General features: G+C 44.5%; 1 protein-coding gene across 4 annotated transcripts in view; it reads right to left on the bottom strand.

Moving 5' to 3' along the window:
- Positions 1-14,256, bottom strand: part of LOC121285017 (coiled-coil domain-containing protein 148-like) — a 108,305-nt gene that overhangs the window by 56,064 nt on the left and 37,985 nt on the right. The window lies entirely within an intron of this gene.

Here is a 14,256-nt window from a genome sequence, read left to right as displayed (position 1 = left end):
AAAAGTCTGCAAGCTATTAACAAAAAAGAAGAAGCAGATCCAGAAAGGAGTGTGGGGAGAACTAGCAAAATGACTGGAGTTATAATCAAAAACATAAGGTTTGAAAATGAAAAGAGATTTAGCACAGCAGAGAGGCTTGATAAGAATTAAGGGTACTTGAATGCTTTATAAGAGATGGTGGATTACAAATGGGGGGGGGTGGTGGAGGGGAAGATATGGGGCGAAATCATCCAGCTTTGCACTAAATGTGGTAGCGGGCGGGTAAAATGATGTTTTACCCACCTGCCACAATGGCAGGTTTTCACGCCGTATCGTCCCAAACCCGTTGCATCAGATATGCATTCCTGGGAAATACACTGTTTTAATGGCGGGCAGGGTCTCCCGCCACACCAACCCCTCGCCGCTTCATCGAGCCGGGCACCATATTTAAAGTTCAGCTGCACGGGTACACATCTCAGTACTTCCAGCCCGTGACTACTGCAGGAAAGATGTTCACCAAAGGCAAAAGACTGCAGTCCTCAGATTTAATGACGTGTCACTGGAACGCCTTTTGGACACTATGGAGGTCTGCCACGATGTCCTCTACCCTACTCTGACCGCAGGATAGGCAGCAGCATGACCAACCAGAATTGGGGGGGCGGTGGCAGTGGTGATCAGTGTCAATGCTGCATAGAAGAGGTTGGCCATCCAATGCAGATAGAGGATGACTGATATCATCCATGCAGCCAGGGTTTGGCAACCATCTCATCACTCTAAACTCACACACTCAAGCCCATCACACATTCACTGGCATCTCACTCAATGCCAGCTCAAGGGACATCACCACCCATTCTCACACACATACCCTCACATATCCATCTGGCCTCATCTCCTCTGGAGACTGCCTCCTCAACCTTCATCATCTTGAGACCACTTGCACAGATCATCATGTGCCCCCACACACACCCTGGGTTACTCTCCATTCCCAGCACAGCCCTCATCCTGCAGCCTTTTCCCTTGCTGAGGCCACTTCTCTCCCTTTGCCAAACAAGCCCTAGCCCTGCAGCCATTGAAAAGCCACCCACATATGGCTGATCTGGTAGGTAGAGACTGACCGTGAACCCCCTAAAAGTGATGTGGTGCTGTCTGTGAAACCTGACACTGATGGGCAAACAAACCTTGAAGTCACAAGTAAAGTTCAGCTCGCCAGGTGCATGTCGCTTACGTGCTGTTGTGAAGCACGTTGGCGCATTTTCCTCCCGGCGTGGGCAGATGATCCCGTTGGGGGTGGGGGACAATTCCAGTGGGCAGGCCTGATAATATGCTGATGTATTACAATGAGGTTCCTGATGTCCGATGGCAGAGAATGTGGAGAGCGGACAATCGCAAACTGGTTTCACACTTTCATGAAACTGATCGTGTTATATTGTCTGCTCATGCCACCAAACATGCTTTACGCCAGTGGGCACAGAACATTCTGACCATGGAAAACCAAATTGGAAAAATGAAGGATACAACCTAGGATGCAAATGGAAGTTGCAATAAAACCAAGCAGAGATCTGTAAAAGAGGTGAAGATTTTTAAATTAATTCACTAGGGGAAGAAGGACTCAACAGATGCTAGTGACAACAAAGTCAACGAGTAAACAGAACTTGGGATAGTATGAGGCAAGCAAAATTCTGGAAATTTTGAAGTGTATGTTGATTGAAGGTCACTGAGGAAATGTAAAGCTTGAATTTGCAAAGGTTTCAGTGGTAATAGGGGTATGGTAGGAACAGAATAGAAGCTGGAAGATTTTGTGGTCAGGGTTGAATGGGAGAGGGAACTTCAGAACTGCAGAAAAAGATGCTAGAGGAAGGAGCTGAGGCAGCTCAGTGGATATGCTGAATTTAGGACGTAAGGAAATTCGTAGGTTTCTCACACCAATTTATTGAAGGTAAAGAGAAGACAAGTCAAGGAAGGAGATTCTGGTGGAGAAAAGAAGCTTGGAGATGTCTAAGGAGAATATGAGATGATAATGCCTAAAGTGGTTGAACTAGATTTGTACCATGTCAACTCAGATTTGAGGATATATGAATGAGTAGAGAAATGGAATGGCTCGAGACACAAGGTCCTGACAGGGATATGAATGGGTTAATATTTACCTAACCCACCCATCGAAAACAATGGGAATGAGTGGATCACTGATTTTACACCCCACCCAAGATTGCTCTCCATTGACTTCAATGGAGAATAAAATCATACGGGGTGTAAAACCAATGTTTGCACCTGATCACATCAGTTCCTCAATGGGCAGATTAGCTGGTCTCTGAAGTGCTTCAAGTAGAAGCACGGAATTATTGAGTAAGTTAATGAAGAAGGGCAATATTGTGGTAGGTGGTGAATCAGAAGAGAGCGAGTTGGGGGTTAGAGAGAATAAAGATGGAGAGTTAAAGCAAAATACTGTGGACGCTGGAAATCTGAAAAACAAACAGCACTTTTTGTTTCTATATTATATAAAGATGGGGTCTTTGAGCTGAATTTTAACTGTCAGCCCTGCTCCCAATGGAGGTAGCTGGCAACATGTTGGAAACCCACAAGTCTCAGCAGTACATTTGGTTTTTTAACTGAGTATGGCATTTGCATCTGATTTGAGAGTTTCCCTATCAGCATGGGAGGGGGTGATGATGACCCATACCAGTCTGTTTCAGCTCCACAATTAAAAGGGACCCTATGAGGATCAGAATTGAAGGCTTGTCAAAGTGCCATAACAGACCAGAAACTTCACAGATGGAGTTTCAACGTGGAGCATCATACTTCTCAGATGCATCCCTGCACATCATGCCGCCGGCTGTAAAGGTCCAGAGGAACATTGTTCCCCACAGATGGAAGGAAGAAGACAGCCTCAGGAGCATGGTTGGAATTGAGCGAAGAGGTCAGCAGCAGGTGGGTGGAAAATTATGACCTGGATACAGTGCTGTGGTTTAGTGATCTGATGAGAACAGGAAAGATGAGTGGCATTCTACATCCAATTTTAAATCCTCTCCCAGCCTTCCCCAGCCTTCTCCTGCACATTACTCCTCAGACCAACAAATCTTGCCGATGCACCCATCCCTCTCTGTCAAGGCACCTCTTCACTTACCCATTTGACAGCTACCAGTGATACTCAACCTCATCTTAAAGTAATGTCACACCCATCCCTCACAGTAACCCTCCAGAAATGTCTTTCCATCCTCTTAAAATACTCCACATCACACACTTATCTGTATCTCCTTTCTCTCCTTTCTGAGAAAAAAGGTTAGAACACTATGGAGAGGTAGAGAACTGGCGGTGGTCCTTCAGACATCTCCACCTTGACGGCTGCAGAGGAGGAAGTGCTGGAGTTGAGCCACATCTCAGTATGCCTGGCCATTGGCAACAGAGAGATGGTGGTCTCCCAGCTATTTGAATTAAATACAAATTGCCACATGCCAGACAATACTCACACATACTGACTTAATATCAGCAACCACTAAAATATAAAGATCTGCAAAATGCTGACTTAGAACCCTCTTAACTTGTCAGCTCTAATTCATATGTTTCATTTCCCACAGGTCTTACAAGCGGCCCTCAGGAACTGGTAAGAGAAGAGGAGGGAGACAGAGAGGCCACTCAATCTGAAGAAGGACCGTCAGACAACTCTTGTGCACCTTTCACCAATTCAGATACACACACCTCAGTGGGGCCTCCAAATCAGGCAGTTGGGTTGTCAAATGGAGAAATGGTGAAGCACACATCAAAAGTGAGCAGAAGTAGGTTATTGGAGGTAGATACATCAAGTATTATAGACAGGTGCAGGCAAGTGGAAAATATTTCATCACACTCCTGACTTGTACTTGTAGACAATGGGCAGGCTATGTGGAGACAGGAGGTGAGTTACTTGCTGCAGAATTCCCAGCCTCTGACCTGCTCCTGTAGCCACAGTATTTACATGGCTGGTCTACTTCAGTTTCCGGTCAATGGTAATAACCATTGTTGGTGGAGATTCAGTAATGGTAATGCCATTGAATGTCAAGGGGAGATGGTAAGATTCTCTCTTGATGGAAATGGTCATTGCATGGCACTTGTGTGGCACAAATGTTACTTACCACATATCAACCAAAGACTGAATGTTGTCCAGGTCTTGCTACATATGGATATGGACTGATTCAGCATCTGAGGAGTTGCAAATGGTACTGAACATCGTGCAATCATCAACGAGCATCCCCACTTCTGACTTTATGATGGAGGGAAAATCATTTACGAAGCAGTTAAAGTTGGTTGGGCCTAGGACGCTGCCCTGAGGAACTCCTGCAGTGTTATCCTCGCATTGAAATGATTGGCCTCCAACAACTGCAACATCTTTCTCTGTGCTAGGTATGATTCCAGCCAGTAGAGAGTTTTCCTCTTGATTCCCATTGATTTCAATTTTGCTAGGGCTCTTTGATGCCATCTTAGGTCAAATGTTGCCTTGATGTTAAGGGCATCCACTCAACTCACCTGTTGAGCTCAGCTCTTTTGTCCATGTTTAGACCAAGGCTGTAATGAGGTCAGGTGTCAAGTGGCCCTGGCAGAACCCAAATTAAGCATCAGTGAGCAGATTATTGCTGTGTTAGTGCAGCTTAATAGCACTGTCAGCAACACCTTCTATTATTTTGCTGATGATCGAGAGTAGACTAAAGGAACGGTAATCGGCAAGGCTCAATTTTTCCTTTTTTTGGAGAAAGAACATACTGGGCAATTTTCCATACTGGCAGGTCGATGCTAGTGTTGTAGTTGTATTGGAACAGTCTGGCTAGGGGCCACAGCTAGCTCTGGAGTACATCTCTTCAGCACAACTGCTGGGCTGATGTCAGAGCCCATAGCCTATGCAATATTCAGTAGCTTCAACTGTTCCTTGATATCAAATGGAGTGAATCTAACTTACTGAAGACTGGTATCTGTGAAGCTGGGGACCTCAGCAGGAGGCTGACTGAAATGAATCAGGCACTCAACATTTTTGGTTGAAGATGGTTGCAAATGCTTCAGCCTTGTCTTTTGGACTGATGTGCTGGGCTCCCCCATTATTGAGGATGGGGATATTTGTGGAGCCTTCTCCTCCAGTTAGCTGTTTAATTGTCCACCACCATTCATGATTCAATGTGACAGGACTGTAGAGCTTTGATATGATCAGTAAGTTGTAGGATAATTTAGCTCTCTTTATCGCATGTTTCTTCTGCTGTTTGGCACACAATTAGTCCTTTGTTATATCTTCACCAGGTTGACATCTCATTTTTAGGCATGCCTGGTGCTGTTTCGGGCATGGTCTCCTGCACTGTTCATTGAAACAGGGTTGATCCCTTGGTTTGATTGTAATGGTAAAATGAGGGAACCTTAAACCTTGTAACATTACTTCAGAGTTTCATTGTCCCACAAACCCTTTGCCTGCCACCTGCCAAGTAACCTCCGCCCTGTGAAAGACAGAATGACAAGAGTAAAACAAGCAATGGATTTCTGTGAAAGGGATGGAATGCTGCTTGTGGGGATGCTTTATGAAGGAGTGTGTGGGATGGGCACAGTGGCTTCAGAATTGATGTGCCAGATGCCTACAATGCCTCAGGTTAGCTGAAGCATGCCTGAATCAGGATGTTCCAGCCATTCTGGGCAGCTGCCCTCGCCACAATAGACCCCTCCTCCTTCTGTTGCTTCTTATGCTCTGCAGATTGAGAGTTATCATCACCTTCTTCCTTCAGAAGCTCCAGTCCTTGCTGCAGCACAATGTTGTGCAAGTTGCAACAGATCACTGTAAGAATCCGAGGAGATCCCTACTTCAGGTTTTCTTGCTAATTGACAAGAACTAACTCAAATATTATGACTGACTGTACAATTCTTTAATTTGATTGTTACACTGAACTATATTTTTAATCCAGTTTATGATACACTCTGGGTGAAAACAGTTGAGAGGTGACTTGATGGGGAATTGTGGCTTGTGCTTTCATTGACCAAAGTTTAAAAAGGTAAACTTCAGCAGAAATCTAGCAGAGTATGCAAACAGGCAGCTGCTGTGTGAGAATTAATATCAAACATCTAAGCAGAATTCCAGAGACCCAAATAAAGGGCAGAGAAAACAATGGTGCCTTGAATCATTGATAAGCCACCTGGGTGCCAAAGCCACTATGTTTTTTAAGCTTATCATTGAAATGAACTGATAAGAGTTTGAGCATGGGAAATCTAAGATCTTGAGAGGTTGACCTGGCTTGGGAGGGCACAGATAGTTCAATCACATCTTTTGTAATTGGACTATTCAACGGAAGGGAAGTAATATTGGATTGAATCAGTCCTCATAAGCTTTGCGGTGTAAAGAAAGTATGAGGAGAATCCCTGAGAAAATGTAGAGGTTCTACGTATTGCATTGATTGATGAGACAGTACCTGGGGCACAACCAGCTAGCATTAATGTGGAGATTGCACTTCTACCCAGAGTGCAATGGTAATGCTGTTGCCCTTTGATAGTACTGCCCATAAATTAGCATGTATCGAGTCTGAATGAAATATAACCACTGTCACCAATAAGGATTATCACTTCGAATCATTTTGGTACTTGAGAAAGAGAAGTAAAATGATTAATTGACTCTGATACCCTGAATTCCAGCATCACTATCTTCTGAAAACCCTTGCTGGTGCATACTGAAGAGTGGCACTAGATCTGTCCAGGCACATTAATCACATTTTCAGCATCAATGACAACTCTTTTGGTCGTGTGGTTTCTGTTGCACTTTTCCAGGCTGTCAGTGGGAGGATTCGTTAGAGGGTAGCCCTTGTTTCCAAGGAGCCATCTGCTGACTCTGCTTGGAGGTGTGAATATCTGTGAAAGACTTTACTGGTAGAGAGAGGATGAAGGCATCATGGCAACTCCCTTGCCATGAAATTAACTGCTGTGGTAACCTTTACTGCCACAGGCAATGCATACCCATCTGGTCCACTTGGAAGGTCATCATCCAGGAGGCTGCAACTGTCAGCAACCACCTGATGGGAAATTCTGAGGTTCCTGAGGCACTGGTGCTCAGTCATGTCCAGAAAGCTCTGTGTTAAGGGTATCGCCTACTGGGAGCTGGAGTTCTGTGCTCATTCCACCTGTTTTGTGGAGCAGTGGATGGCAGGGAGAAAGACTGCTGCTGCTCCTGTTGCCGCTAGTATTCCTGGTACTGCTCCTCATCAGAGGTCCAAGGTAGGGTTGAATAAGTAGTTTCCATTCTAATGTGAAGACTGACAGTTGGGAAATGTAGAACAAAGACAAAAATACAAGATAGCAGAAATGACCCCCAAAATAATGGAAGTCACCTCCAAGGCAGTTAAAGCACATTCTCAGTACAAGTCCTGTGAGAAAAATCTTTTACATAGGCAAGGAAGCAGCTGTCATATCTCAGTATTCAAAGTCTTTCTTGCTTGTCAATTGCACAGCCCTAACAATCTCCGCTATCTTCTCGCCTTGTTTTACCTGGTGAGTTCCAAGAAGTTCAAGAAACTCATGCTCTCAGGATTAAAGGCAGAATCATGGGTTAAAACTGCTGTTTAACATGGTTAAACCTCAGACCTCAGACCCAGCTGTCCCACAGGGGTTTCACACATGTTAATGAATGCTCTCAGGTGAAAAGTGGAGGTCAACAGGTTCCTACCTAACACACCAATAGTTTCTGGTATTTTAACTTTCTGCCGTACAGAAATACATCCATGCAGGCAGATTAAAATCCCTCCCTCCCCTTTTCCCAGAAGAGGGTCCTGGTAGAGGAGGTGGAGGCATACAGGGAGAGAGGTAGATGTAGGTGAAGGAAAAAAGGTGCATATGTTCATGGAAAGCATTGTTCATTTTTGAGATCTCAGAAGTGATGATGCCTCATGTAATTGGAAGGTTGAGTAATGGCCTGTGATAGGGATAGCAGAGTTCAGAATCTTCAGGTCAGCGAGCGGTGGCAGGCTCTGCTCGCCAACACGTAAAATGACGCCCCGTGATGTCGGGCATGTGTCCCGACATCACCGCATGTTATTCTGATCCTCAGTTTGGTGGGCGCACAGCAGAGTTGGCTGCACACCTACCGAACTGTCAAAGACCTATGAAGGCCATTTAAAAACTAATTAAAGTAATTAATTGAGCTGCCCATCCAACCTTAAGGCTGGTGGGCGGGCGAAGAGCCCAGGCAGCTTTCGCGTTCATCACAAAACCTCATCTACAGGCGGGATGAAGGGTTTATAAATTAAATAAATTTTTAAATTAAAGTTCAATGACATGTCCCAGCTCATGTGACAGTGTCACATGAGGGGACATGTCTTAAATTTTTTTTCTTTATTAAAATTTTTTAAAAATCACACTAATCTCAGATTAGTACCTCTGTACCTCAGGGAGATTTCACATGCGCTAAAGAGCATAGGCCCCGACTCTCCCCCCTCTCCCCACCCGCACAGGGAGCGCTCAGCTGCACACTCGCCCGTGCCCGCTCCCACCCAACCCCCCCAACGGGGAGAAAATTCTCCCCGACATGGAAGTTAAGACTGAATGAGTATAAGTTAGCAGAGAAATTCAAGGTGGGGGGGGGGGGGGCAATATTTAAGGTATAGAGGATGAGGGACTAAGACCTCACCCTGTATATTTTTATAAATATATATTATATATATAATATATGTCTGTATATATACATATATATATAAAATATATAGAGATATTCTCATTGCCATTGCTAAAAATGTTTAAAATTGGACAAAGACCTAAATTCACTGAATCTATGTCTGTCTGTGACCCTCAAACAAAAGAAGCTACCTGGCAGTATCAGGAAAACCCGCACATCATTATCTCTGAACAGCCACTAATGACACATTGTGGGCTGCACAGACCAAATTCAAACACAAAGGCCCTCTGCTAAAGGCAGTGTGGAAAGATGGGAAACATGTGACATGGCCTCTGGTTTTTGGAACCAGTAATATTGCCTTGTAGAACTGCAAAGTCAGTCTGCCACTTTACCATCTTACTAGCAGCATCACAGATAAGAAGCTCTGGCCCAGATTGGACATCTGGCCCCATCTACCCTGCTTCCACTGGAAATCCTGTATCATCGACAATAAGACTAAATAATCTCTACATGCCTATCTCAACGTGTGAAGTCAACACCACCGGAAGAGTGAATTATCCAGCATTAGTTTTCAGCTCACCGACCTCCCTGAAGGAATACCTAATTGGACTTTGATTCTGGACTCTGAGACTCATGTAAAACAATATTTCTTTTCTCTGTGGTCTCTGCATTGTAAATCTTTCTTTTCTATATACCTCTTTTACTGTATGAATGCAAAAGAGGGAATGTTGCAACTCTCCTTCCATGTTTTGAGTGTGTGAAACAAACTAACCCTTTGCGTTCACCCTATCTTGAGTTTGCTATGGGGTTATTAATAGAAATTAGATCACCCCAAAACCAAGGTGTTGGGGAATACACCGCCGCTTATAAAGGGGGAAGCAAAACAAAAACGCCTTTCTGTTTATGGATGGGTGGTGAGAGGAAAAATTAGTCCTGTTTAAATTAACCCCGCTCCTGTCCGTAACAATGAATATAGAAAATATGGCAGAACTTACAGCAAAGAAATCATCAGGGATTTAGAAATGTGGCGAACAATTAGATCTTTAAGGAAAGCATAGAAAAATAAGAGATGCTCAAATGAGGATTCGGAATCAGAAAATAAAGAGTCAGGATACAGTAGACCCTGGAGATAACAGTAATTTGGTGATTAACATGGTGGGACATGTCGCCAAGCGGGGTCAGCTCAATGAAAGGCAGAGTCACCAACAGTGAGATGGGTTTTGCTCAAGCAAGGATACCAATATGTTAATTCAGGGGGAAGTTGTGGAACACCTTGTTTGCAAAGTAGTGAATATTTTGCAGAATAGTTTGACTGGAACAGCAGTAGGAGACCCATTGAGTTGTTGGAAGAGACGAAAGTGATGATGGAAGATTATCTTCAGAAAGCAAAATGTCATTGCTGTTCTGCGAGACTCAACACAACAGGCAGTGATAGCCACAGGTTAATTTGAAACAGAGGGCAGCTACAGGTTGATTCAGAAGGAGGTCAGGCTGGGGACAGCAACAGGATAAGAGGTCAGCAGGTGCGTGGAGACAAATGGCTTGGAGGATTAAAAAATGGTATTCAGGATTAAGAGGGGAAACATCATACATCAAGTTCAGAGAGTTTAAAAACAGGTTGACAAAGCTAAATTTTAGGGACCCCCAAGTGTGCACATGGTACTGCTGCAGTTTGATCTGCTAAACAGCTTACCACTATAGGAATATAAATGACTTGGATGAAGGGATTGAAGGTATGGTTGCTAAATTTGCTGAGGACACAAAGATAGGTAGGAAAGTAAGTTGTGAAGAGGGCATAAGGAGGCTACAAAGGACACAGATTGGTTAAGTGAGTGGGCAAAGAACTAGCAAATGGAGTATAATGTGGGCAAATGTAGAATCATCCATTTCGGCAGGAAGAATAAAAAAATAAGCATGTTATCTAAATGGTGAGAGGTTGCAGAGCTCTGAGATTCAGAGGGATCTGGGTGTCATAGTGCATGAATCACAAAAGGCTAGTATGCATGAACAGCAAATAATTAGGAAAGCTAATAGAATGTTATCGTTTATTGTGAGGGGAATTGATTACAAAAGTAGGGAGATTATGCTTCAGTTACACAGGGCACTGGAGAGACCACATCTGGAGTACTGTATACAGTATTGGTCGCATTATTTAAGGAAGGAAGTAAATGCATTAGAAGCAGTTCAGAGAAGGTTTACTAGACTAATACCCAGAATGGGTTGCCTTATGAGGAAAAGTTGGGCAGGTTAGGCTTGTATTCGCTGGAGTTTAGAAGAGTAAGAAGTCACTTGATTGAAACCTTAAAGATCCTGAGGGGTCTTGACAGAGTGGATGTGGAGAAGATGTTTCCTCTTGTGGGAGAATATAGAACTAGGGGTCATGGTTTAAAAATAAGGGGTTGCTCATTTTAAACAGAGATGAAGAGCAATTTTTCTCAAAAGGTCATGAGTTTTTGGAACTCTCTTCCACAAAAGCAGTGGAAGCAGAGTCCTGCACTTCTGCTTTCACCATTTCTGCTCATCCCAGAACCATGATAGGCTTCCCCCTGTTTCACCTTCCACCCCACCAGCCTCTGTATTCAACAGATTTTGCTATTTCCACCTCCTCCACTATGATGCCAACTCTTTACCAATCCCCTTTCAGCCTTCTGTGACACCCTGATCCATTCTTCAATCAAACCTAACACACCCTTCCCTTCCCACAGTCCCTTCACATATAACAGCAAAAGAAATAACAACCCTTTTATCTCCTTCTTTATCGCCATTCAAGATCCCAAGCACTGCTTCCAGGTTAAACAGCAATTTACTTGTACTTCATTCAATTTAGTACACTGTGTTCGCTGCTCACAATGTGATCTCCTCTATACTGGAGAGACTAAACACGGATTGGGTAACAGCTTTGCAGAATACTCCCTGGTCAGTCAGCAAGCGTGGCTCTAAGCTTCCAGTCATCTGTCATTTTCATTCCCCGTTCCACTTTCACTCTGACATTTCGGTCCTCACCCTCCTACACTTTTTTAATGAATCGCAACATAAGCTTGAAGAACAACATCTCATCTTTCATTAGGCACCTTACTGCCTTCCAGGCTCAATATTGAATTCAAAATTTCAGATCATAACCTCTGCCTCCATTTCATTTTGTTATTTCTGGACCAAAGTTGTGGTTGATAATTCTGCTATTCCCATTTGCACTCCTAGATATATCTTTTGATTCCTTATTTGTTCCATTCCATCTCCTTTTGCTTTACACCCTCATTCCATTTGTCATTTGATCTCTCCTGCCTGCCAAACTGTCACAGGCCTTTCCTTCTGTTCTTTCCTCCTCTCCCTCCCTTGTCCTGCCTTGCCTAAAATCTGTTACATCTCAAAGAACTCCCAGTTCTGAGAGAAGGTCACCAAAATGTCAACTATGCTTCTCTCTCTCCAGATGCTGCCAGGCACGCTGAATATTCTCAGCATTTCCTGTTTTTATTTCAGATTGGTTCTGTTTTGCTTTATTTGCAACTTTAAAATGGCTGACAGATTCCTAATTATCCGTGGGAAACAGAGGGATTACTCTTTGAACTTGGCTTTAATTAAGTATGTGGATTCAATATTCTAATTGGAACTGTCGACCAGATTTTTTTAATCAGCACTATCTTAACACTGGTTAGAAAATCTGTATCTGCGTGTCAAACTGCATCATAACATTATTATGCATGTTATTCCAGAGAGGAATGTGGTTTGAAGCTGTTGGAAAGTTGCCTCACTGTTAGTTAAGAAATTTCTACAACAGGACCATTTGATCTGTACTGTAGCCATAACAGGTTAGGGGCAAATTTGACTTAAGCTTGCTTAACAGCCCCTAACTTCAAAAGAAATAATACTTTCAAAGAACTGAGCTGGATGCTGAAGGGAAAGCTACATGTGGAAAAGACATATGTGGAAGAAAACAATGAGTTTCTGGATTTGTGGTAAGGTCAGAAAGGCTTTAAACCCAATGATTGCAAAGGAATTTGGAAAGTGGTAAACTGACCTGTTATGAACATTAATTCTTTCAATGTTATTGGATTCAATAGATGTTGCTTAACTTAATTCTTCATTGTGTTATTTAATTTGTAAATCAATACAGCAATTATTTTAGTCTGTGTAATTCTAATTCTGGTTCATATTTCACTATTATGTGGAGAACAAAGGTATGGGCTGAATTTTCGGGTTCTGCCAGGGATGGGAATGGGGGCCGCAAATACCGGTGGCACCAGCATGCTCTGGCCATGTTCACCTGGGTGAGAGGGAAGACGGCATCACAATCCTGCCCAATCCCTAATTAAGGCCAATTAAGGTGGTTAAGGAGCTTGGTAATAAGTTCATCAATGCGGGGTGGACGGGGGTGGTGTCCTGCCTGTTGAGATTTTCATGAGGGCACATGGGCTGCACGTGCCGTCTGAAGCAGACCAGGTAAAGGGAGGCAGGTAGAGAGTGTGGGGAGGGTGGGTGGGCAGACATGGCCGCCCCAAAGAACTACCTCGGACCTATAAAAGGGAGAACAGGGCAGAGGGTGACTCGGCTAGTGACGAACAAATACCTTTGGTGCAGTGCAACTAGTGGGGAGAGTGGGCAGTAAGAAATCAGACAGTGCAGAGAATTGCCTCCCTCCTGGCATTGTGGGTGTGGATGAGCAAGGCACAAGGCTGCCAAGGATACTTGATGGCCACCTGACTAAAAGGAAGGCTGCAGCTAGTATTGGGAACATGACTCTCAGATTTTGGGCCCAGTGGTGATGACAAGCAACATCCGTGCAGGAAGAGTAGAGACCCAGGCATCAGGAGGGCAGAGGAGAGAGACGAGGGACAGGAAGGCAACAGAGGCTATACCCTCAGTACAGGATCTACTGCCAAAGAGGGAGCTACATGGAGATGACAGAGAACCAGTCATAGGAGACCGCGACTCTCCAGGCAGGTGGTCACAGATGTGCATCATTTCAAGGCTGCCTCCAAAACTTGGCCCTGCTATACAGATGCTCCCACTGTCAGGGGAGCCAAGGAGGCTGAGGATGATGAAGGCACCCCATGAGGGGTGGCATCTTCATCCTCCTCAGTGACATCCTCAGCTTTTGGTAGGGGCTCTGGATGGTTAGAGGGGAGCATCAGCTAGGGTGCAACTGGCAACCCCTCCAAACATCTCTGTGCCACTAGCACCACCGACCAGCCAGGGATACACAACGTGGCATGCGCCCTGCATAAGTCAGTGCATAGTTCCTGCATGCATACCAAGTACTGCTGCATATGATCTTTCCATGGCAGAACTCATGCGGTCAAAGCTCTGAGCCATGGTGGCACACATGAGTTGAATGGACTTCTCCAATCTCAGCCTATGATCCCACAATGCTCAGGGGACTTCAACACGTGGGAGCACATCTGCTGCTGCTGGTCTAGGTAGAGCCTCCATTCCAGTGGCTCCTGAGGCTGTGCATCAGTGCCCAGATAAGCAGGGCTGTGTCTGTCCCCCCTCCTCGGAGGGAAACTGCCACAGTTGATTCTGCCTGTAGCACCTCTTCCTACACACTGGTACTATGCTCCTCACCCAATGCCACCTATCTAAATGCATGGCAGGACTCGCTGAGATGAGAATAGCTGGGCTGGTGGACAGTGGGCTTGTAAGATGTGATGGTCCTTCTTCATTTCCTTGTTGGCTAGCTGGAC

The sequence above is a fragment of the Carcharodon carcharias genome, chromosome 12, assembly GCF_017639515.1.
Source record: "Carcharodon carcharias isolate sCarCar2 chromosome 12, sCarCar2.pri, whole genome shotgun sequence".
NCBI lineage: Eukaryota > Metazoa > Chordata > Chondrichthyes > Lamniformes > Lamnidae > Carcharodon > Carcharodon carcharias.
The sequence above is the reverse complement of the archived record's forward strand: the minus strand, read 5'-3'. Positions and strand labels throughout refer to the sequence as shown.